Source organism: Agrilus planipennis, unplaced genomic scaffold (genome assembly GCF_000699045.2).
Source record: "Agrilus planipennis isolate EAB-ADULT unplaced genomic scaffold, Apla_2.0 scaffold56, whole genome shotgun sequence".
NCBI classification, from domain to species: domain Eukaryota; kingdom Metazoa; phylum Arthropoda; class Insecta; order Coleoptera; family Buprestidae; genus Agrilus; species Agrilus planipennis.
This window is the reverse complement of record NW_020438870.1, coordinates 850,575-876,554: the sequence shown is the minus strand read 5'-3', so window position 1 is coordinate 876,554 and position 25,980 is coordinate 850,575. Positions and strand designations below refer to the sequence as shown.

The 25,980-nt window shown below is 34.9% G+C and overlaps 1 long non-coding RNA gene across 1 annotated transcript in view; it reads left to right on the top strand.

Moving 5' to 3' along the window:
- The window catches only part of LOC108732662, a 233,703-nt gene that overhangs the window by 82,848 nt on the left and 124,875 nt on the right, over positions 1 to 25,980 (top strand). The window contains exon 2 of the long non-coding RNA XR_003231562.1: positions 912 to 991. This is a non-coding gene — a long non-coding RNA (uncharacterized LOC108732662). The remainder of the gene's footprint in view (positions 1 to 911; positions 992 to 25,980) is intronic.

Sequence of the window (25,980 nt, the reverse complement as noted above, 5' to 3'; positions counted from 1 at the left end):
TTATGCCGCTCGGTTGAAGTTGGGTTCGTGGTGGTAGTGATTATATTCCCGCATGCCAGGAGAAGGGAGTAGGCATCTCGATGGATTGACGGCGTATATCGGCATGGGTACCATACTTGCTAAACCTAATATGGATTAGGTAGATCTCACTCACATTAGGGCGTTCTCCTAGGAAAAACTGGTGGCTTCGGCCATCGTGTTCTGAATGAACGCATTTCAATCCCGCGCTCTTAGGGGTTGTGATAAAGGTACACCGTAAGCTAAGAACCACTACGTTAATCAAAATAAACCGGGGGTAACCCCCCAGTTATGGAGATACCCTAAGCAAAAATTTTCAGTCACTCTCAAATCTCTCAGAATCTTTCAGCGTTTCTGAGAGCGTCTCTCACCGTCTCTCAGTTATTGCCTAGGTGTTTTTATGGATCTCTCACAGTCTCAAACGATAAAATTGTCAATTCAGAGATTCGAGTCTCTCACCGAGAGACTGAATGAATAAAACTGAAAAATTGAGAGACTCGATTCTCTCGTTCAAAGACTGCTACAAAATGAGGATCTCTCTATGAGCGACTCCAGTCTCTCGTTCAGAGACGCTAAACAGTTTTTTAAACTCTCTTTTTCAGCGACACCAATGAGACTCGATGAGAGACGGAGACCCGAGTCTCGCTTTCAGAGACTGAGAGAACATTTTTATGTCGGGTATATCCATACTATATCCGAAGTATTCAAAAACTACCCAGCTCTGTCCAGTAGCCCTATAAAATTTGTTCTAATTGTTTTCAAATCATTTTTATTTTATTAAGGCATTTGTGGTTGAATTAATCTATTATAAAAGTATTTGCACTCTTTTTGTGTCTCATTTCTTCTAAATTATCGTGTCCATTCAGTAGTGCTAATAAAGGTTATTTTTACAGGTTTCTATGACCCTATGCCGCATATATCCGAGTAGCTGTTAATTATTGTATAAAAGGAGATTAAGAAAGGTCACCCACATGTAAGTAACGGTAAAATATTTCTATTCAGTTACGTAAAAAGCAATTATTACATCAATTGGTTATTACGGCTCTGTGGTATACAAAGGCCGTGTGTAAGTTATGTAATGAAATTTTGAAATAATCGAGGTTTGATAGCCCGGCGTGGTCGATACGATGATGCGTCAGCATTATTTGGTGCGACAGATGCAAGCAGATGCATTTGTTCCCATCACATCAGTAGAGACGACCCCTGGACCGGACGGAACGTTCCACTGGGCACTCACTGTATGCGGCATTTCCTCTATTGATTTATGATGAGTTCGATTCATCAATTACGCATTGTGTGCTCTGACGAATACCGTTTCGTCTACTATCGTTGGAAACGATCAGTTTACCTAAAGCTTTCTCTAACGTATCTACATATATGCAGTAGTACACGTCTGCATACACATAAAAATATAGTTGTTTTTTATTAATTATACAATTTTTAAATTTTAAGTAATATTTATCATTAGGGTTGGAATTTTTAAGTCACGTTTTTCCAAAAATATGTCAAATAAATGCTTCGTAAGTATCTTTTATGCACTTTATTGATGTGAAACTTCTTTGGGTTTGATGAGAGCAAAATCTCAGTCATGAAACGACACGTTTTGCAACGTTTCGTCTCGCAAAGCGATAGGCTATGAGAATAGAAAGGCGCGCATGCGCATATCGGTATTACAGTCAGTTGTTAGTGACCAGCATCTCCTTATTACAGTATACTGTATATTCACTATACTAAAGTGCTACTATAGTTATATTACAGCAAGTGGAGTACACAGTAAATGTTTATTTAACAACAATTAATATTTAAGAGTGAGTATTATTATGTATCAATTCTAATTCCGTGTGGTTATTGATAGTTTACGGTTTCTTAAGCACTTGGAAAAATAAACGGAAGCGAAAAAAATTTGACCATTTTTTTGTTATTGAATTACGTAAATTAAAGTAATATGTTGGAAAACATAAATCCTGAAAATTCTCGTACTCTCTCTTTCTTTCACCAATCATTACTTATTCGTTATAAAGGTATAGAGATCGCCAAAGAAGTTTCATTTCTTTCACGTGTACTGAGTTGCACCTGTGTTTTTTTTTTTTTGATGAATTTTGTTCACTGGAAGTTATGAAAAAGGTAACAATGCAACAAACATTAACTTAAATGACATTTATACATAAATTTATGCAGAATATTTAGTTTTTTCTTAAAAATTAGTATTAATTTCCGGACCCACCGTAAACGGACGAATACCGACCGCAATTTTAGAAAAAAGTAGTAAGTAGGTGACAAATTGACGTTTTAAAATGTTGTATTTAAAAAGTGACCCTTATCGTAAGGAGATTAGAATCTTAGCGTCCTGAAGGTTCCATTGTAGTGTGCGACCGAAACTGGTTTTTACGACCGAAACCGCAACCGAAACCGAATTTCGGCAACGGTCTCAGTTTCGGCCGAAACCGAAACTTCCTTATAAGGATCATGTTTTGAGAGAAAAATAAAGAAAACGTTGTTATAATCAGTCAGTTTTATTTTTTTATCTTTAAATCACATAGCTCTGCAGTCTTTGACATTTTCACTTATTGATAATCAAATCAAAATCAACATAACAATAACCCCTCATTTAAGGAAATACTTTAATTGCGCCTTCAAAATACTTAAAATAGGTGAGATGTTTATTTGAGTAAGTAAAGTAGACTAGACTCATTTTTCTTTTGAAGATGCGAAATGTCTACTAATCTACTTGGATGGAATTTAATGCGCCAAACATGACCGAGCAGAGCGCGAGAACTCCCGAACTCCGTTTCGGTTTCGGTCATAGTTTCGGCAGGTTTGCCGCCGAAACCGAAACTCGTTTTTTTGCCGAAATTCGACAGAAACCGAAACCGAAACCGAACTTTCGGTCGGACACTAATCCATTGTCTAAATTGCATCAAATAAAAGTTCTTTTGTAAAGAAAACGTTCCTAGACCAAGTGGTTAAATTTTTGGTAAATACGACATATCCAAACAAGGGGCAATAACCAACGGTTAATGACAAGCGATAATGAAAACCCTTATAATTTCCACCTAAATTTCACTTGTCAACTTATCCTTATCAGTGGAGAAAATTTCATCTAAACCTGTTAAAAGTAGCTTATGAATGGGTAGAATATATGCCATTTTATGTTGAAAAAAATATTCATTTTTATGTAGTTTTCAATACCGTTAGTCGTATTATCGTATTTCAGTGTAAAATGGATATATACACAATACAGTGTAAAATTTTATTTCTTTTAAGTCAGTTTTAGGATTAAAGTTTAACGAATATTTAAGAATTTCATTGTATTATTATAACTAGACTTTTAATTTCATTCGAGGAATGATCTATAAATTTTTAAAAAGTGTTATACGGGAAGAGTGATTATTGTATATACTTAGGTACTAGGTACTGACAAAAATTACACAAATAAATAATCGATTGGAGTTTTGGCTAAAAATATTGTCTAAACATTCTAAATAAACGTTTATGCTGTCTATCTTCGACTAAATGAAACAAGTTTTTGTTGTACATGGACATAGTCTTGTAAATGTTACAAGTTATCGTATAATTTCCTTTTGATGCGTTTCTCTATCTAGAAAACATACGTATGCTACGCGTTTGGAACTTTGTGATGGTAAAATTATACAATTTTCGATCCGCTGGTAGGTATAAGAACGAGTATGGGTCATCTGTCTGATGGTGGTGTCCATTTCAGTGAGTCGCTGTCGCCGGCGACCGTTTCCGAAGTGGAGTAACTGTATAGTTATACGAATGCTGCAATATCGCGGATTCCACGTATTTTAACTCATCTCCAACTCGCATAATACGTAAAACTGTACTTTGGCTGCTTCGGCGGCGATATGCCGATTTTACCGTTAGTTGTAACGCGCTGACTAATTTTGTTCAGAAATTTTAGACTGGTTTCGCGGAGCAACGTGTCTTTTTTTCTCGTCTTTCACTTCTTCGTCTTCTGCCTCGTCTTCTTCTTCTTCATCTTCTTTTTCTTTAAACACATATAAGTATAAATACATTCTCACACACATTTACATACACAATCGAGTTTATACCTAATCGCAAGATGTATTATACGTACACGTATGCATTCATGCTCGTCTTCGGTGGCGATATTTTAGGTCATAAGGTCAACGACGTATGTGCATGTGTGCGTGGTATGTGTCTGTCTATGGACGTACAGGACGTCCCAGATTGCTCCAAAGGCAATCGATGCGAAAAGATCTACCTATTCATTTTTTGAGGTAAATTCGTCATTAGGTGGACAAAATTTTAACTGTGATCAGAAATTACTTTTCTCAACTTTCATCTCATCATTATCATAAGGTCGTCAGTATCCTAAGACTGGTTGGACACGCACCTCCACTCCTTTCTATCCTGAGATAATCTTCGCATTTTCCTAAAATTAGAATATTCCTCATCCTTAACTATCTGAGAAGAGTAATCCAATCTAGGTCTACCTCTTCTCCTCTTAACTTCTGTTTCTACCTCTAACATGTCTCTGATTAAACCTTCATGCCTGAGATGGTGTCCTACCAACCTATCTCGCCTATTTTTTTAGTGAATTCCATAGAGTCCTCTGTTCTCCTATTCTTTCTAATTGCTCTTCATTTCTAACTTTCTTTATCCACGGTATCCTCATCATTCGCCGGTTTCGTTTCGAATGCTTCTAACTTTTTCCGCTGTGCCCACCAGATGTTTCACACCCGTACAGCGCCGCGCTCCAAACATACACTTTTAACGATCTTTTTCGAATCCTCTGCTTTATATCCCTACTACTATTTCCGTCCTGACTCATCTGACTTTCAAGATCCCTAAAATCAACCACTTCTTCTAATATTTCGTCTCCTATCTTTATATTCGCTCTTTTCATACTTTTTCTTCTCTTGCATACCAGTATTTTTGTTTTACTTTTACATACTTTCATATAATACTGTTTTGTCAATACCGCTTCCATTTTCTTTACAGCTATCTCTAACTCCTCGTTGCTAGATGCTAATACTGCTATATCATCTGCAAATCTAAGCATGCTAATTTTTTGCCCCTCTATATCTATTCCAAGAGTTGTACTGTCTTTATTGATGTTGATTTCGTCTTAGATATATGGATTAAAAAGTAGCGGCGACAATATGCATCCTTGTCCAACTCCCGTCCTAATACTTACTTCTCTACGTTGCAGGTAGGGTTGCCACCTTTTCAGGCTTTACATAAAGTATTTCTCGACTAAATGGTTCAAGAAAATACTCAGCATAAAAATAAAGTGTTTTATTTTTTGTTCTTAAAAACATATTTTTTGTTACACCTAGCAGCCAGTAACAAATTGCTGTCTCTCTTTAAATATATTAATAGCCTCTAAACATAGCAAACAAAGATTTAAGTAAACTAAAAGTCCCTTTTTAATTAGTTCTAATGAAGCTTTATTCCTGTCGTCCCGCCACTTTGTGTTCATAACAGAGAATACTCTTTCTGTAAATGCTGAAGTGAAGTAAATGCAAAAGTGACACTACTTTGAACAGATTTGGGAAATCAGGTTGTTCCTTAAATATGGCTTGCCATTTTTCTGTGCAATATTATTGATGTAAAAATACTCTGAATTTCGAATAATCGCTTACAAAATTACGATGTTTACTTAAGGCCTTAAATAAAGTATTTTTGCGTACTTTATGTGTCTTGTAAAATATAACGTACGCACATTCGAAATAGAGTACAATACTTTATAATAAAGTACGGGTGGCAACACTAGTTGCAGCCCCAGCTCTATAACTGCCTGTTGCTCTTTATACAAACTAAGTATCACTCTTCTATTCCTGTAACTCATCCTTACCTTTTTAAATATATTTAACATCTTGTCCCATTTAACATTATCAAAAGCTTTTTCTGAATCTACAAATCCTATGTACGCGCTCTTAAAATTAAATTATAATTCCTTATTTATAAGGAAAGCTGTCAAATATTTTTGAAATTTTATCATCTATAAACTTCATAAGCGAAGCTTCTATGTGTTTTAAATTGATAGACATATAATTAGTGACCTTTGACCTTACACGATAAGGCCGAATTTGGCTACAAATTAATTTGTAATTTCTTAAGAAAATTCAATTTCGTTATTGACTTGATAACAAGAACGTCGAAAACTATAATTTTGATGAACCCCGAAAGTGTTAATTTAAGTAGCATTTTACGTTAAATTTCGAGTCAGTATATCTAATTTTATTCTCAAGTGTTACAATAAGAATCAAGCATCTGATTTTTGAAACCGTTCGGGTTAAAATCTCAAAATATTTTAAATAATTTCAAAGATAGGGCATTTTAATTCGTAGGTAAATTACAATGTGTTAATCTCAGATGTAATTTCCGTTTAGGAAAACGCTCTCCGAAGAAATGAATATGTAGAAGTGAATCTGATGATTTGTACTTCCAATTTTCACATTTTCACATTTTCACTCTACAGACCGCATGTAACGATGCAGCAAGTTTATAGTGATTGCACCTAATTCTGTTGATCGTAGTTATTGCTTTCCTGTGTAATTTGCAATTAAATGAACGGGGTTTAAGTCTAGGTCTATAGTATATATATTTAAAGCATATTAGTCCTGTTTTATGACTATTTTCAGTGTAAAATCTGGTAGAAATTATTGCCTTTGATTTACATTTAGAAAAAACATCTCAAAAAGGTATTCTAGGTTAGTCAAGAAGGTAATTAATCTTAACTTCTAAAGTGAATGGATTATATTAAGTACGAAACTTGGTGCAAATGAACATAAGAGAATTGGTGGCGCATTCACTACTGACTGCAAAAAGTGGATAACCAATTGATGACAATTGATAAATTTCACCATTTGTCCATCTTAAATGTATGTCTTGTATCCGGCAAGACCGCTAATTAACTTTAAATAATTAAACATGAATTTTTGACGAGTCCTTTTACATTTTTTGATAATGACGTCTTTCTGTTCGATATACAAGGCTAACAGCACTTTTTCCTTCATATATCCTTTTATCCTGGCAAAAAGCAGCTATCATTCGGTTTACACAGTAGTATCCTAGCATAGCACCTATCGTAGCGAGTAACCTATCCTGCTACCATTGGTTTATGTAAATGTGCTCATAATGAAATAGTAAAGACATAATAGTTGGAGTTGTTGTTGTTACAGGCTATATCTAGGGCATTATTAATTATTGTCTTTAAAAAAAATATTCAGGGCTGGATGATTTTTAATGTAATGTTAACGGAAATGTGTGTAGTCCGTCATTGTATATAATTTCTAGGAAATGTATATAATTCCTAAAATATCCCGGAAATGTGTGAAATAAATTATATTAGACACATTTCCTAGTACAATACCGGAATTTCATATAATTCATAGGAAATGTATACATTTCCCAGGATATGTGTGTATTAAAAAATCTTTGAAACAATATCTTATAGATTTCCTGAATAGCCTCGGAATTGTATACAATTTCTAGATTTCATACATTTCCTTTCGAAGAAAAGTTGTAATTTGGCCGGAAATGAAATTTGTTACAACATTACACTTAGTCTTCCATATTTGATGTTGGTAGTTTAAAAGACATTTTGAAACGCGTACGGAACGATAATAATTTTTTAAAATAAAACAACAGAAAAACGAAAAGGGAACTCGGGTACATTTATCGAGAGCTACAAATAATTCTTCAAAGAGCCGCATGTGGCTCGCGAGCCGCAGCTGCCACCCCCCACCCTCGACATCCTATTAAGTTGTTGGATTTGCCGTGTTTTATTATTTAGGCGTATAAAAATAGCAATTTCATTCACACACTTTTCATTTATAAATTCATATATTTAGCATTAAAATTGCAGTGCTTTTCTTGGTCCTATTTCAACAAGACAAATTTAATGGAGGTGGGGAGTTTGCCAGTCTTGCCAATCAACCGTTACGCCACTGCAATACTATTAAATTTATGTATGTATATCAGAACACTGTTTCATCCTACACGTATCCTAAAAAACACGGTTGGTTACAAAAATAACGTTTTAGCGTTGTTATTTATTTTATTGATGGGACATTAAATAACGGCAGGCGACACAATTTTGACACTATTCTGTAAATGGGAGGTCATGTGTGTATGTACGAATGTGGTGAGATAAACTTTTTCGGTTATTTTTCTGTTTCCATTATGGTATATTATAAGTAACGGTATTAGTAACAAAAACGGCGTGTTTGCGCTTGTAAAAGATGGGTTTTGGATGCAGCAAAATATTTCAGACAGCAGGCAGTGATTTATTCCGCATTTATTATTCACCAAGTAATGAGGTATTTTATTGCTTTATAAAAGGTAATTTTTTTATTTAATTCAACTTAATTTGATTGTATTACTTATTTTTAAAATTACAGTAGGCACTTTATAATAGGCAAATATAAAAGTTTCTGTAAAAGATAATTAACCAATTTAAAGTAATATAAGCTTTTGGAATTGCTAATGCTTAATAGTACATTATATTTGATCAATACGTAATCATAAATACGATTATAAAACAAGCTTTCTACGTATGCTATGTACATATATGAAGATTTATAGAATATACTCTTAAAGATAACTCGTTGCGTATAAAAACTATATTTGGAAAAGGGAAAGACAATTCAACCAAATAAAATTTAAAAAGTTTAGTTAAGGATGTGGGTTGTTCTAGTTTTAGGGAAATGCGAAGATTAGCTCAGGACAGGAAAGAGTAATGGTACGTATCCAACCAGTCTTAGGACTGACGACCTTATGATGATGATGATGATGTTTTACTTTTAAGTGTCCTTTAAATAGAAACTATCAGCTTCGTTTCGTTAACTTATTGTGGATTCATTAATTTAAGAACGATTAACTGTTAGACAATTATGTACTACTAGGTTTTTCCTTCGGCTTCGTATTCCTAAATACGTATCAAAGATCATAGACGACCACATAAAACCACTTTTTGGTATGACTCGGGAATAGTATTCTTTTTCTAGATAAAAGGTACCCTATGTCGTTTTTTGTACCTACCCCTGACAATGTGTGTACAACATTTCATAATAGGTTTTACCTGCGACATCGCTCGCGTTGATGTCCTAAATACGTGTCAAAGGCCATCGACGACCATATAAAACTAATTTTTTCTATCCATCGAAACAGTATTTTTTTCTAGATACAAGGTACCTCATATCGTTATCTGTACCCCTGACAATGTGTATACAAAATTTCATGATAGGTTTTACCTGTGACTTCGCTAGCATTAATGTCCCAAATGCGTCCGTCCTTGGTTGTACAGTAACCTCCGTTCCTTCCTATCCTGAGCTAATTTTTGCATTTCTCTATTACTAAAACAACCCATATCCTCAACTATTTGCTAACAGTAATCTAATCTAGGTCTACGTCTGCTTCTCTTAACTCCTATTTCTGCCTCTAATATGTCTGTCACTAGACCTTTATGCCTGAGAAGGAGTTCTACCAACCTATCTCGCCTATTTTTCAATGACTTCCTAGATATCTAAAATCAGCCACTTCTTCTAATCTTTCGCCTCCTGTGTTTACATACGCTCAACCCTACTTTTTCTTCATTTGCATACCAGTATTTTTGTTTTACTTTTATTTATTTTTATACAATACCGTTTTGTAAATGCCGCTTCCATTTTATTTAAAGGTATCTCTAATTCCTCCTTGCTAATGGTAATAATGCTGCTATATCATCTGCAAATGTAAGCATACTAATATTTTGCCCCTGTATGGTATATCTATCCCTACAGTCGCACTGTCTTTAATGATGTTGATCGGGTCTTCGATGTATAGATTAAAAAGTAGCAGTGACAATATACATTCCTGTCTGACTCCCTTCCTAATAGTTACTTCTCTACGTTGTTGCTCCAGCTCTATAACTGCATGTTGCTTTTTATACAAACTAATAAGTATCACTCTTCTATCTCTGTAACTCTTCCTTACATTTTTAAGTATATGTAACATCTTGTCCCATTTAAGAATGTTAAACATTTTTTTGTAAGGTATTCTTGCAAATATGCGTGAAAAGCTGTAATTCTCTTTGTTTTTCACATTAATTCTTTTACTTCTCAGCCTAATTGTAAATTTTTCACAATCATGATATACAATAATAGTTGTAGGTACATGCATCTCTATTAATTAAGCTCTGTAACCTTTCGATAAAGAATTACATCGCTTTTTTCTTTATTAAAGTTCATTGATCAAAACGTAGGCGTGCATGCATGTCATTAATCCAGCCTGGCTACTACAATAAGACCTTCTTAACAAACAAAAAATATGTAAAATTTAAATATTGTCGTTAGGTTTTTGTGCTGTAGCGCTTGTTACGTTTACTATCTCATTAATCGATCGATTGACCGTGACCTCCTACGCTAACATAAGCAGAAAAAAATGGTCCCATTTAAATACGGAATCATGCAATAACCTGGCCACGAAAGAAGAATAAATTCAACCAAGAAGTTGTATAACAAGGAAATAAACATTAAATACGAAAATTTACTTGCCCTCAATTTTTTAGTGTTAGGTATTTATGTGAAATTAAAGTAGGATTAGTTTTAGTCCAGAGATTAAATTTTCTTTTTTTACTCCTTTGATGGTAATGTTCTTATTGAATGTCATAAACAACGTATGTTCATCATCATAAGGTTGTCAGTCCTAAGACTGGTTGGACACGTACTTCCACCTTTTCTTATCCTGAACTAAACTTCGCATTTCCCTAAAACTAGAACAACCCGCATCCTTAACTATTTGCGAACAGTAGGTAATCTAATCTAGGCCTACCTCTACCCCTCCTAACTCCTGTTTCTGTCTCTAATATGTCTCTGACTAGACCTTCATGCCTGAGAAGGTGTCCTACCAACCTATCTCGCCTATTTTTTATTGACTTCCATAGAGTCCTCTGTTCTCCTATTCTTTCCAATACCTCTTCATTTCTAACCTTTTCTACCCACGATATCCTCATCATCCGCCTATAACACCACATTTCGAACGCTTCTAACCTTTTCTTTTCCGCCGCTCCCACTGTCCATGTTTCGCACCCGTACAACGCCGTGCTCCAAACATACACCTTTAACAACCTTTTTCGAATTTCTAAATTAACCGTTCGCGAGCATAGAAGTGACTTCTTTTTATTAAAGGCGACACGACCCTGCGCTATCCTCTGCTTTATATCCCTACTACTCCTTCCATCCTCACTTATCTGACTTCCTAGGTATCTAAAATCAGCCACTTCTTCTAATTTTTCGTCTCCTATCTTTATATTCGCTCTTTCCCAACTTTTTCTTCCCTTGCATACCAGTATTTTAGTGTTACTACTACAGTAGTGTTTTGTCAGCACCGCTTCCATTTTATTTAAAGCTACATGTACGTTACTGTACTAATTCTCTACTTAAAGTATATGGTGAGCTAGTATCATGAATACTTGTGTGTATTAACTAAAATATTTAACTAAATTGATTAACCTAATCTTAATTATTTTTTAACTATCCAAAACGATAATGTTTTTTTTGTACATTTATATATTTATTAAACGGGTGCCTACAGACTTACTCGAGTGATTTCCGAACTTTCTAAAATTTTCAGCTGGTAACCCTAAATTAAAATTGTATTTTAAGAGTATTTCTGATTATAACTTTTCCGCTGTTTCCATTGCTGGGGTCACGAACAGGTATTTCCACTAAAAAAACGTCTTGAGACCCTTCGTGATCCTGCAAGTCATGATCAAGATATGAATTAAGACTAGTACTGTATACTATATTAGTATATGTAAATTTTATTTAAAACGTTTTTCGAAATTTTTCGAATTACTGATTGTTCTTAATTCTTAATTTTCTTATAAATATGAATTGAAAAATTAAACTTTAATTGTGTTTCCGGTACTGTATTTGCCGTTGTTTAAATTGTTGTGGTCAAAAATCAGCCTTTTTATTTAAAAAAAGAAAATTTGACATTGACAATTTGATAAGACATTGTATCAAGAAAATTGATTCATTCAGTATTTCATTTTAATTTTAGTGTTTTGTTGAAAGTGGAGTTTTACGCGTGAATTATTTCAAACGTGAATTACAGATTAATTACACAATAATTACACAGAAAAGAATGCTACTTATTGCCGTAGAAATACCTTCGCAAAAATAATAACTGATAGATTTTTTTATTAACTGATTTGAGTATTAAAAGCACATAACAATTTGAACAAAATATTTTATAGCATAGTTATTTATCACTGTCTGTTGACGATAAAAAAGCAACAGTAATTAAACTGCGTTCTAATTTTAAGTATTTGTTTATCGTCTTTTGTTTTTATGGAAAACAATATAATAATATGAGATTATCAAATAACAAGTAGACGGTAAATTAGAACCAATTTCATCATAGGTATAGCATCTCATTATCAGCTCAAGCGCATCGACCTGCGGGAAATTCACTTCTTTTTTGGAAGATAAACATAATGTAGTAATTATCAATTGACCAAATCTTACTGAAATCATATAGTTAATATTATATTATCTATGTAGTCAGTATGTAGATGTATACCTATTATTGAAGAGAAAATATATAAAGCTAAAATGCCTCTTTAGAATTAGATTCATTGTTTGGCATTTGATGAAACTTTATTACCCAATGGCTAATGAAAAAAAAAACAAGAAAAGTCTAGGTGTATGTTTCAGATACAAAAAAAAATGATTTTGATTGATTAAATTTGATTAAATTTTTACCTAATTTAATCATCAAAATTTGCCAAAGGATTTTATTTTCTTTTATTCACTGTATATTTTTATGTAAGTAAGTATCAAATAAACACTAAGTAAAGCGAATCAATTTCTGATAAATAAAGTGTATTTTCTTGAAATATGTGTTAGTAAGAAGGAATAGGTGAACAGAGGACTATGGAAGTCAATAAGAAATAGGCGAGTTAGATTGGTAGGACACCTTCTTAGGCATGAAGGGCTAGTCAGAGATATATTATAGGCAGAAACAGGAGTTAAGGGGAGTAGAGGTAAACCTAGATAAGTTCTAGTATTAAGGAAATGTGAAGATTAGCTCAGGATAGGAAAGAGTGGAGGTGCGTGTTATTATTTTTAACTAACTTTACCCACTATAGATGACCTTAAATTAATGAATAAAAAGGAATTTTGAGGATATCTGTAATTAATTCATGAATGCATTAAATTTAAACCCTACAAAAATTGAAACTGTTTCATGCCAATGAGTTACCAATTGCGAACCGTGGCTATAACGAACAAAATTCTTAGCACCTTCGTGTTTGTGATAATACTTGTAAGAGTTTGTTTCAAATGGGATCGATTTTAAATAGTTATCAAAATCCGTTTCGCCCCGTTTTGAATTTAAAGTTCATAATCCTTTTCTTTAAAATGTTTATTTAATTTTTGACATATTGTATGGCCAAATCATCTTATACTGCCTCCAGAATTCCCACATTGTCCTTTGTAAACCATCCTACAGGTATATCGAATTTATGAATCTTTTTGGAGAGTAAATCGCAGTTTTTCAATTTTGAATTGTACATTACACGGAGAAAAAGAAAAACGAAAATATTCCTAAAGATTACAGCGATATTTACAATTTATCCCACTAGCCCGTTGCTTCATAGGCGAAAATAATAAAAATTATAATTTGGACCCGAATTTGTAAAAATAAAATCCCAGCAGAAATACATTTACTAGGTATTTTAGTTGATATTACAAATTTAATTGTAATAATTAAGGAACTTGAAATAATTTTCTCAAAATTGAGATTATTACAAATTACCTGATAACTTCTACTATTTCTGTGGCAAATTCAGTCATTTACAATCGAAAATTGTAATTTTTGCATTGTCATAAAAATTTTTCTCGATGTAGATAGGTACTTATCGATTAATGTTTTACTGTTGTTACTTGGTAATACATAAATGCATACATACATACATACATAGTTTATTCCAAGCGTTCGAAAACAACAAACGATAATAATATAATAAACCCGGTTATGGAATGTTACGTTTCATTCGTCGGATGACCGATCGCAGCTTTTTAAGTTCGGATGTCAAAACGTTTCTAAAGTTGACTGGCCCAAACCACACGACCATCATCATCATCATCATCATCATCAGATTCGTGCTCCGTAAGGCGTACGGGCAGACGGGCAATTCCTTCCTTCGCGTTGTCTAACCGAATCTGCCCATTATCGAAAATCATCAGTAATGGTATCACGCCACACATAAGCCTGCAAGTGGAAGCGAAACGAGATTTAATATCTCTTTACGATGAGTGTCAGTGGCTGTGGCTGTGATGGGGAACGAGAATTGGATTTTGTTTTGTGCAAGTTCTTCGACCGCGGGGTTTAAGAACTCTACAGATCGGCGAATGCCTTTAGGTGCAACGACATGGTTCCTGGGAGGTTTTTTTCTCACAGTAGGTACCTAAGTACATACTAACTCACCAAGATGTAACTACGTACACCAGGACCATTATTGTTGTTGTTGTTATTATTTATCGGAGTGTAAATAACATTTCGCTTTTACTTAACGATTAATCGTCAACTGATGGCCTTGGAAAGGATGTATTTTTAAGCTTTCAAGACTCCGTCTCGCTTAATTCCTCCAGCAACAGACAGCCGGAAGATGAAAGTTAAAATAATGATGAGCTTGCCTTAAATAACAAATTCCCACGTATTAATATGGTCATTTATAATTCCATAGAGTGCCTGACGTTCGTGATTACTTTTGGTTATTCTACCGTTGAAAATCAACGAACCAATCTGTAAAATTTCGTGACCACGAAAGAAGCGCTGTTTTCGTTAGCGGCTAATTAAACGTTCAGCCGGATTGTCAAAAAAAAAAACAATGTATTTGGCGCTAGGGAAGCTGATATTGTGAAAGTGGATATATGAATGAAATCTAAAAGAAACAAAAAGAAAATCCGTCAAATTTCTTCGTCTTGCCAAATTTCAGGATTCTAGGTCAACAGGAAGTGTCCTGATCGGTTCCCTTGCCAGTGTCAGAATAATGTGCGGCACAAACTGTCGTATCATTTGACTGCGTTGACTTAAAAGTTTGACTTTTTCGCAGACCTAAGGGATTGCAGACCTGAGTATTTGTTATTAATTTCAACTTGGTACCTCCTTGTAGATGGAGATGGTATAGCAGGGAGGAGTTAGAGATAGCCTTCACTAAAGTAGAAATGGTGTTGACAAAACAGTGTTACATGGAAATAAATAATAGTAAAGCAAAAATACTGACATGCAGGGCAAGATAAAATAGGGAATGAGCAAATATAAAGATAAGAGACGAAAAATTAAAAGAAGTGGCTGATTTTCGATATCTAGGAGGTCAGATAAGTCAGGATGGAAGGAGCAGTAGATATCTAAAATAGGGGAGCCTTCAACAAAAAGAAGTCACTTCTATGCTTGCAAACGGTTAATTTAAAATTTCGAAAATGATTGTTAAAGGTGTATGTAGGGAGCACGGCGCTGTACGGGTGCGAAATATGGACGATGGGCGCGGCGAAAAAGAAAGAATCGTTCGAAACGTGTTGTTACAGGTCAATGATGAGGGTACCGAGGATAAAGAAGGTTAGAAATGAAAAGGTATTAGAAAGAATAGAACAGAGGACTTTCTATGGAAATCAATAAAAAAAATAGACGAGGCAGGTTGGTAGGATACCTTCTCAGGTATGAAGGGCTATTCAGATACATATTAGAACCAGAAACAGGAGTTAAGAGGAGAAGAGGTAGACCCAGATTGGACTACTATTAACAAATAGTTAAGGATGTGGGATGTTCTAGTTTTAGGGAAATGCAAATATTAGCTCAGGATAGGAAAGAGTGAAGGTGCGTGTCCAACCCGAATGAGGACCTTATGATGATGAGCTCCACGCGTTACTGAGAAAAAAGGTCTTAACAGACAAACAGACAGACAGATGGACAAAAAAGTGATTCTTTAAGGTTTCCTTTTTTTATTGACCTCAACATTGTCATTTTCACTTTGTGAAACCCATGATGTAAATTAATTCATTTAATTACTACCTACACCGCACTGTTTATGCACCCAGGGACTTACCTCTGATGTCCTGCATGGAGTGAGGGTGTGCCACATCCTTGCAATGTCCTTATACCTGATCCAAGACGTTTTGACTTCCGTGACAACAATATCAAGCAACGAGGTGAAAAATTAAGAATGTCTCAGATCGCTTGTTCATTTTGACCACTCCTCAGTTAGAAAGCGAATTTTTTTTGAGTAGGGCATGTAGTTACCATCCAGACAAAAAAATGCAAAATCTCTCGATTTGGATGAAGTACCTAATGGATATTTTTACATCAATACCGCATGATTTTGTATTAAGCTGATATTAAATAGTAAATGAATATATTCATTAGTATATAAAAGAAGATTTATCCTTTCAATCCAATCGCAAACAATATATTTCTCCGCAACTTCTAAATTAAGAAGTTACGAAATTAAAAAGAATATAAACTTTTGGTAATTGTTGATCTTCCAATCAAAATTTTGGAAAAGAATCTTATCAAGCAAATAACGAAAAACATTGCTTCGGGTTAGCCCAAGCCATGGTTCCTGGATTCACTTGATTAGTGGAAGCTCCCATAAACATTAATAATTTAATAAGTCTAACAAGTCTCAAATAAACATTACAATAAATAAAAAAAACACAACTGATTACTTCCATCTTATGTTTTAGTCGATGAAATAAAGAAAACAAAATAAGTCAAACCTTCGAATTTTTGTCCAATAAGTCGGACTAAGATGCGATTTTCTGCATTCGTTTCGTGAGGCCTTCTACAATCTTTCAATTCATCTTCAAAAATGCATCGGTGTATAAGAAATATTCAATGTTGTTACAAAAAAACTCTATCAGTAATGAAAGAAATAAGTGCGGGAGTTTTGGAGGCGGTAGATCTGGGTCCCAGGTACGTCGGAGTCGTCGCCTATTCGTGTTCAGCGTTCCTCAAAATCCCTGTTTTTTACGTTCGAAATATTCAAATTATTGATTCGAACTTTTTGTACAATTGTACCACATATATAACTCGAAGGACCATAGAAACACCGAGTTGTAAATATAACGAATTTATTGTACAACTTACAACTACGACCTATTCTAATTTATTATAAATATTGATTTTTATTAATGTATTATGAAAATAACTAAANACCCCGTTCTTGTACCCTGCGAATTTGGACTGAATAATAAAGGATAAACTGAGAAGTCTAATGGCATTCCAATTATCATGAACCAAGAATGCGACTAGATGTGAGAGTGAAAAAAGTAGTATCGGTGCAAATGTAAATTTTATTAAAATTGTATGGAATGAAATGAAAAACAATTATAGTATGCGATAGTCCTTAATGGACTTGTGATGATGATGAATTATAAGTTGAATTCTCTAAATAATATTTGCTATTAGCTATATATATTTTATAGCAGATTTTCTATTCTATAGGATTATTTTTTGTTAGGATTACTTCACATTTCTTTCCCTAAAGATGTGACATCATATCTTATTACAACGCGCAACGTCGAACGTAATGTAGTGTGAAATACAAAATTGATGAACGGAAGGGAAGTTAGATAAAGTTTTTTCGTCGATCTCATATACAAAATTTTTCGTGGGGGCCAGACAAATGAAATATGAAAATTTAAATTGATCCGGGGAATGCGGACAGCTGCCAACCAAACCATAACAACACTTTCTACCCTATTTTTGTAGCAGAATATGGACATAGCAGGGTACGTTAGAAATGGTGTTGTGTTTATTAGAAATACTCAAACTTGGATATTTAGAAAACCCTAGGCGACTTTCTACGTCTTGACTGACCTAATAATAATTTATGTATATCCAAAGTTGGAGATTACTGTGGACTAAAAGGGTATACTTTGGATATAATTTGGATACGAATAAATAATAAAGACTTCTAAGCAAACCATAAAATAATCACCAATAATGTAGCCTCGTCATTTTAAAAAGAATAAAAAGAAGATTGTGGTGAATTGAAAGCAGAGGATAGCGTAGAGTCGGGTCGCCTTCAATAAGAAGAAGTCACTTCTATGCCCGCGAACGGTTAATTTGGAAATTCGGAAAAGGTTGCTAAAGGTGTATGTTTGGAGCGCGGCGCTGTATGGGTGCGAAACATGGACAGTGAGCGCGGCGGAAATGAAAAGGTTAGAAGCGTTCAAAATGTGGTGTTACAGGCGAATGATGAGTATACCGTAGATAGATAAGGTTAGAAATAAAGAGGTATTAGAAAGAATTGGAGAACAGAGGACTCTATGAAAATCAATAAGAAATAGGCGAGATAGGTTAGTAGGACTTCTTCTCAGGTATGGAGGTCTATGCAGAGACATATAAGAGGCAGAAACGGGAGTTAGGAGGGGCAAATAGTTAAGGATATGGGTTGTTCTAGTTTTAGGAAAATGCGAAGATTAGCTCAGGCTAGGAAAGAGTAGAGGTGCGTGTTCAACCAGTCTTAGGACTGACGGCCTTATGATGATGATAAAATTCGTTATCTGCAAATAAATCGGCAAAGTGCGAATCGAATTCGCATATGCAAGGTTCTGTACAAACTTGTAGGTAAATGTAAATAGTTCATCCGTCACGGGAATCATTTTTCAATTTTCTCATTTTTTCTCATTGCTTTAAATATTCTCCTAAAAATCAGTCCACAAAACGGATAACAATTAAAAAATTTTGTTTTTTGTGATGTAACTGCAAATTTACGGTTTTCGGAATTTTACTTTTAATTGGGTGCGACGGCGGCGCCGAGTCTCTGTCGCGCTTTTGCGGTCGACTGTTGTGAACTTGGCCTCGTTCAGTGCCAACCGTCTACGATCGATAAGGCACGTTATTTATTGCAAAGTTAACAATTATAATATCGTTAACTCGTGACCGTAGATTTCGGAAATATATTTAAGTCCAATAACAATAAGCTTTACACTAAAGGTATAATAAAATATGAAAATGTTTATGCCATAAAGTTCCTGCGTCGGCATATCACAAATAAGGTTCCTTAACAATCCCCGAGTAGCAAAAGTGGATTTACTTCAATCATCTGTGTACGCATTATACTCAATAACTTTATATTAATACGTTAGAACTCTGGAACTTCTAGTACGTTTTTTCGGCAATTATTACAAAAGGAGGGAAATGAAATATACTTCGTTCGAAATAAAAATCATACAGGGTGTCCCATTTATAATAATTAAAAAAAAACATGGCTTCCTGACACAAAATACAACAAAAAAGTGTTATACAATTTTTCAATCCAGTGACAATTGAGCTCGCAAATCGTCTTTGTAAATTTGACCGTACAATTAGTTTCATTACGGGCCTGGATCTAAGCGACTAACGTCGCTCAGCTGATCTAGTGTGGATGTAACAAGTACCTACCGAGAAGAAGCCGAATGCACTTCCACTTTGTAAAAAAAAGGTAAAAGTGAAAAAGAAATGCGTACTTTTTATAAAAAAATATTTAAATTGTCCACCATTCGCTTCAATGCAACACTGACAGCGACGTACCTAGTTGCTGCGAATTTTGGCCCAGATACCGGGAATATTTCGAATTATACGATAGGCGTTGGTAATGTAACTCACCATCAACTGATGGTTAAATAAGAACCCTACTAGAATGCACTATTACACTACTAATTGTCCTTATTGTAATAGTCTTTTATGAAATGACCACTAAATAAATAAACTAACACTAACAAACTAAATTCCACAACAATCCAAAACAAACTGTGTTTATGTATATATGTGCTTTGCCGGTAATGCAGGAAACAAAGGTGATTGTTTTTAAAGTGTTAATAGTTGAGGTTCTTTTATTTGTATGAGCATGAATTGTACATTATTTTAATTTGACCGATCACATTTTTCGCTGAAGTTCCTCTCTAAGAGGAAGTCAGAAAAGAGAACCTATGTACTAAATACGTACACTCCATTATTGAACTACATATCGTGAAAGAGCCATTGTAGACACAACTAGGCCAAGAAAATTAGCACAATGTACGTCCATCGAGTCAGTACCCTCTCGCTGTTCTAAGAGGCAATTCCTGGAATATTTTACAATGTAAAAATGTGTTTATGTCGCACATCAATTTTGCACTTCTTCACTTCTTATTTCTGTGTCAGACGTTTCGCATTTTCTCACATCAAACGCCAACACGTCAGGTAGACTTTCTGACTCAAAGTACCGACTGACAAAGCCCATCAATACCAAAGGTATGATATATTTGCTTACAGTGACTCACAAAAATCTTCATACACGGTGCAGCTTTGCATTTCCAGTTACTGTTACTTATCAAGTAATACCGTAGGTAAATTTTACGGCTAATAAAATGAATTATCCTCAACTTTTGACTATTTAAAACAATCACAAACATGAAATTGCTACAATCGGGATATATTTTGTACATTCTGGCACAGAGGACCTCGAATGGGCTGACGAAAGTCAGGAATATATTGTCTTGAAAACCAAAACAAAATCAAAATCATATGTTTATAAGAGAGCAAGATCATGATGAACAAGTTAAGAAACTTATCTTGTCAGCAAGACTGCTTGCTCAATCTCGAATTATCGATCGTTCATACTACATATCTATACGAAAAGAATAATTAGCAAATAGAAATGATAGTTTACAATAGATATTTGAGAGCATAAAATTTAGCGTCACGGAATATAGACAAATTTTATGGTAGAGGAAACGTCAGATAAACAGTAAACAGAGAGGTAGAAATATAGAAATCAATGAACGGGGGAGTTTTGTCACGGCACAATCCAAGGTCATAGTCCATTAGATTCTGAATTATCTCTAACATGTTCGGATAGTATGTATGCGGACAACACTACTAGATTTAAATTGCCTCATCAAATGGTGTTGAAGATTTTACAGGAATATAGACCTCGGTTTACTTATGACTGAATTCCCGAAGAGTGGACACGTGAGTCGGAACGAAAGAAGTAACGGATGGGGGTGAAGTAGACAAAAATGATTACAATATCTTGGTCGGTCCAATTACTTCGGAAAAAGTTTCAGACAAAAGTTATGGGTACGCATTCAAAGGGAAAATGAATTTGTAACTTTTAGTGTGAACGTAACATTTACCTCTGCATGGTCACTTGAGACTCTAGTAATTTACTTAACCTCGCAATAGAAAGTGCGAGAAATTTCATAAAATCGGAAATATTTTTGAAATTGTTTTGTTATTAATTTCATATTGACGTTTCTCTGGGTTCCTAATGTATGTCTACGTCATTCTTATCTCTTTTTCGAAATTTAGTTAAATTTACCCAGGTCTTATCACCACCATAAGGTGTTTATCCGAAAACCAGTTGGATATTCATCTCCACTGATGCTTTTTACCTAGATCCAATCTTTTTTTCAAAAATTAGAATTATCTAAATCTGTAACTATTTTCGACCAGTAATCTAATATAAGTCATCCTCTACACCTCTTCACTCCTGTTTCTGATTATAATATGTATGCCTGATAAGATGACTATAGCGCTCTCTGTTCTCCTACTCTTTCTAATACCTCCTCGTTTCTAAGCTTTTGCATCCATAGTATCCCTAGTATCCTCTTACAGCACCACATCTAGCTTTTTAATAGAAAAATGGGGCTTCCCCGAGATAAAAATGTTCAGTCTCGCAGTCTCTGAAACCCAGACTCGAGTCTCCGACTCTCATCGAGTCTCTCTGGTGTCGCTGAGAGAGACTGTCAAAAAAACTGTTTAGCATCTCTGAACGGGAGACTCGAGTCGTTCATAGAGAGAGATCCTTATTAATATCCAGTCTCTGAACGAGAGACTGGAATCTCTCAATAAGTAGTGTCTCGATAGACATGGTTAAAATTTTCTAAGTTCAACATATTTCAGAGATCCCAGTCTTTCTACGAGAGATTCGAGTCTCTCAATTTTTCAGTTTTATTCTTTCAGCCTCTCTGTGAGAGACTCGAATCTCTGAATTAACAATTCTATCGTCCGAGTCTCATACAGAAACTGTGAGAGATTCATAAAAACACTTAGGTAAAAACTGAGAGACTGTGAAAGACTGTGAGAGACACTGAAAGACTGAGAAACTGGAAAGACAGAAAATGTTTATCTAGGGTCTACCCCTTGTTCCGGCACCTTAAAAAGGGTTAATCCCTACGTTTCTCCATTATAACCGTAAATTTTTTTCCATATTCCGGATGACGTTGATATCTCATAGTTTGGAACTATAAAGTGTAGTTGACAACGAACCGACTTGCGTTTATTTTGTCACAAAATATAAGAGCAACGAGTCTAGCAATCTAGACACTCACTTGCAAAACTGCAAGTGTTATTACGGTTGCGTATGTCGACTGTGAACGAAATAAAAGACCGGTGCGACGGCGGCGCCGAGTCTCTGTCGCGCTTTTGCGGTCGACTGTTGTGAACTTGGCCTCGTTCATGCTCCAGATGGCGACCGAGGTGTTCTATTACATTTAATTATTGTTATTATTGCAAAACGACGCGTCAATGCGGTAGCGACAGGGAAAGTGACACATAATATTGATTTTAACTAGCAATCTACATATGTACGTATTTAGTCGTTTCTAATATGTTTTATTTTATTCAGCAGAACAAGGTATGTAATTATACATACAATTAAAAATATTATGTATGTACAATTAGCACTGGATAACCGGAAAGCAGTTTGGCAGATGATTAGTTAAATCAAGATTTGAAACAAACTACATCTTCGTGTAGGATTCCAATCTCAATAAGTATTACGAAGGATGCAGGAATTACTTGAAGAAGACTTACTACTAAGAATACGAAAGGCGTTAGCAAAGTTTTGCGATATCGTTAACTATTTATACACCAGGATGAGCGTCAAACTTTACTGATAACGACAGTGAATTAATATTATATAGTGTTTCAAGAGAAAGCACCGTTCCGTAGCTCAGTATATTAATTGTACAAACAGCTTCAGAGAGATGATTTTAACTTATCTGACGATTCCCGATCCTGATGGCCTGATAAAGCAGTGTCTCCAGAAAACATATTCGTTGTTGAAAAAAACGAAATGTTTGCTGGGACACATAGTAGAAGTGAAACTTCGACGGACAAGTGAAAAAACGAATTTGCAACGGACAAGTGGAAAAACGAATCGCAACAAAATTTTTACATCAAGTTTTACGGGCAGGTTTTCAAATTGGACAAGTACATTAACAATCTGCCCGTAAAACTTGATGTAAAAATTTTGTTGCGATTCGTTTTTCCACTTATCCGTTGCAAATTCGTTTTTCCACCTGTCCGTTGAAGTTTTACTTCTACTATGTGTCCCAGCACACATTTCGTTTTCATAGATTTACGATTTGGTTTTTACACAGACCGCAAATAAAGGAAATGGTGCCCAATCACGTGGAGAGCCGAGGTAAGAAAACAACAGCTGAGCACAGCACACGCCTCCGGGACTCTAGAGGACTCCTCACTCTCCTTGCGGCTGCGCATTACATCCATGTAATACAGCCGTTGTTCTTTCTCCGCCGCTGCCGCCTCTCACCGCGCGATTTACCGTCTACCCCCTTCACGCGGCCGTAACACCTTTTCGTGACAGAAAAAATCGTAATACCCCGTCTATACAGGAGTTTAACTTTAAAAACTACTTGAACTAGATAGACATAGAACAAACAGATAAAAGCAATCTTAAACTTTAGTACATAGTTAATTCTCATTATTTTACATGTTCATTTTAAAGTTACAAAAGTTTGCACGGGTGGTTGCTGCACCTTTTGACAGCGGCTTAAATGAGATGTCGTAAGAAATGGTGTCAGAAAAGCTCACTACAATGGCTGAAAATCTTCTCATCTGAAGTCTACACTAACAAGTGATGAATCTTGATTTTATTACTACGATATCAAATCTGAATCTAAAAACACGTTATGGATTTTTCGGATGGATTCGTGAAAAACAGTTTACCTTCTATGGTAAAAGAAGTATAATAATGAGAATATGTTTTGAGGTGCAGAAGACTGTTGCTGTAAAAAATTCTTTTACCTCAATTGAGTCTCTCAAAAGTCTCTGGGCGAACTCTCGCAGTAACAGTTGACGGCTATATTACGTAATGCACCTGCATATGGCGTTCAATTAACAAAGATTTTTGAACAGCACTGGTCTAATTTTGCTTAAATACTCTCCGTATAACCCCGTTCTTGTACCCTGCGAATTTGGACTGAATAATAAAGGATAAACTGAGAAGTCTAATGGCATTCCAATTATCATGAACCAAGAATGCGACTAGATGTGAGAGTGAAAAAAGTAGTATCGGTGCAAATGTAAATTTTATTAAAATTGTATGGAATGAAATGAAAAACAATTATAGTATGCGATAGTCCTTAATGGACTTGTGATGATGATGAATTATAAGTTGAATTCTCTAAATAATATTTGCTATTAGCTATATATATTTTATAGCAGATTTTCTATTCTATAGGATTATTTTTTGTTAGGATTACTTCACATTTCTTTCCCTAAAGATGTGACATCATATCTTATTACAACGCGCAACGTCGAACGTAATGTAGTGTGAAATACAAAATTGATGAACGGAAGGGAAGTTAGATAAAGTTTTTTCGTCGATCTCATATACAAAATTTTTCGTGGGGGCCAGACAAATGAAATATGAAAATTTAAATTGATCCGGGGAATGCGGACAGCTGCCAACCAAACCATAACAACACTTTCTACCCTATTTTTGTAGCAGAATATGGACATAGCAGGGTACGTTAGAAATGGTGTTGTGTTTATTAGAAATACTCAAACTTGGATATTTAGAAAACCCTAGGCGACTTTCTACGTCTTGACTGACCTAATAATAATTTATGTATATCCAAAGTTGGAGATTACTGTGGACTAAAAGGGTATACTTTGGATATAATTTGGATACGAATAAATAATAAAGACTTCTAAGCAAACCATAAAATAATCACCAATAATGTAGCCTCGTCATTTTAAAAAGAATAAAAAGAAGATTGTGGTGAATTGAAAGCAGAGGATAGCGTAGAGTCGGGTCGCCTTCAATAAGAAGAAGTCACTTCTATGCCCGCGAACGGTTAATTTGGAAATTCGGAAAAGGTTGCTAAAGGTGTATGTTTGGAGCGCGGCGCTGTATGGGTGCGAAACATGGACAGTGAGCGCGGCGGAAATGAAAAGGTTAGAAGCGTTCAAAATGTGGTGTTACAGGCGAATGATGAGTATACCGTAGATAGATAAGGTTAGAAATAAAGAGGTATTAGAAAGAATTGGAGAACAGAGGACTCTATGAAAATCAATAAGAAATAGGCGAGATAGGTTAGTAGGACTTCTTCTCAGGTATGGAGGTCTATGCAGAGACATATAAGAGGCAGAAACGGGAGTTAGGAGGGGCAAATAGTTAAGGATATGGGTTGTTCTAGTTTTAGGAAAATGCGAAGATTAGCTCAGGCTAGGAAAGAGTAGAGGTGCGTGTTCAACCAGTCTTAGGACTGACGGCCTTATGATGATGATAAAATTCGTTATCTGCAAATAAATCGGCAAAGTGCGAATCGAATTCGCATATGCAAGGTTCTGTACAAACTTGTAGGTAAATGTAAATAGTTCATCCGTCACGGGAATCATTTTTCAATTTTCTCATTTTTTCTCATTGCTTTAAATATTCTCCTAAAAATCAGTCCACAAAACGGATAACAATTAAAAAATTTTGTTTTTTGTGATGTAACTGCAAATTTACGGTTTTCGGAATTTTACTTTTAATTGTGCTATAAAACATTGTTCCTTGTCAAATTTATGATTCTAGGTTAATGGGAAATATTATATATAGGTTTTGATTCCCTTACGAGTGTCAAGATATGCGTCACAAATGGCCGTATCTCTTAATTGTGTAACTTAGAAATTTGATTTTTTGCAGATCTGAGTATTTGATAT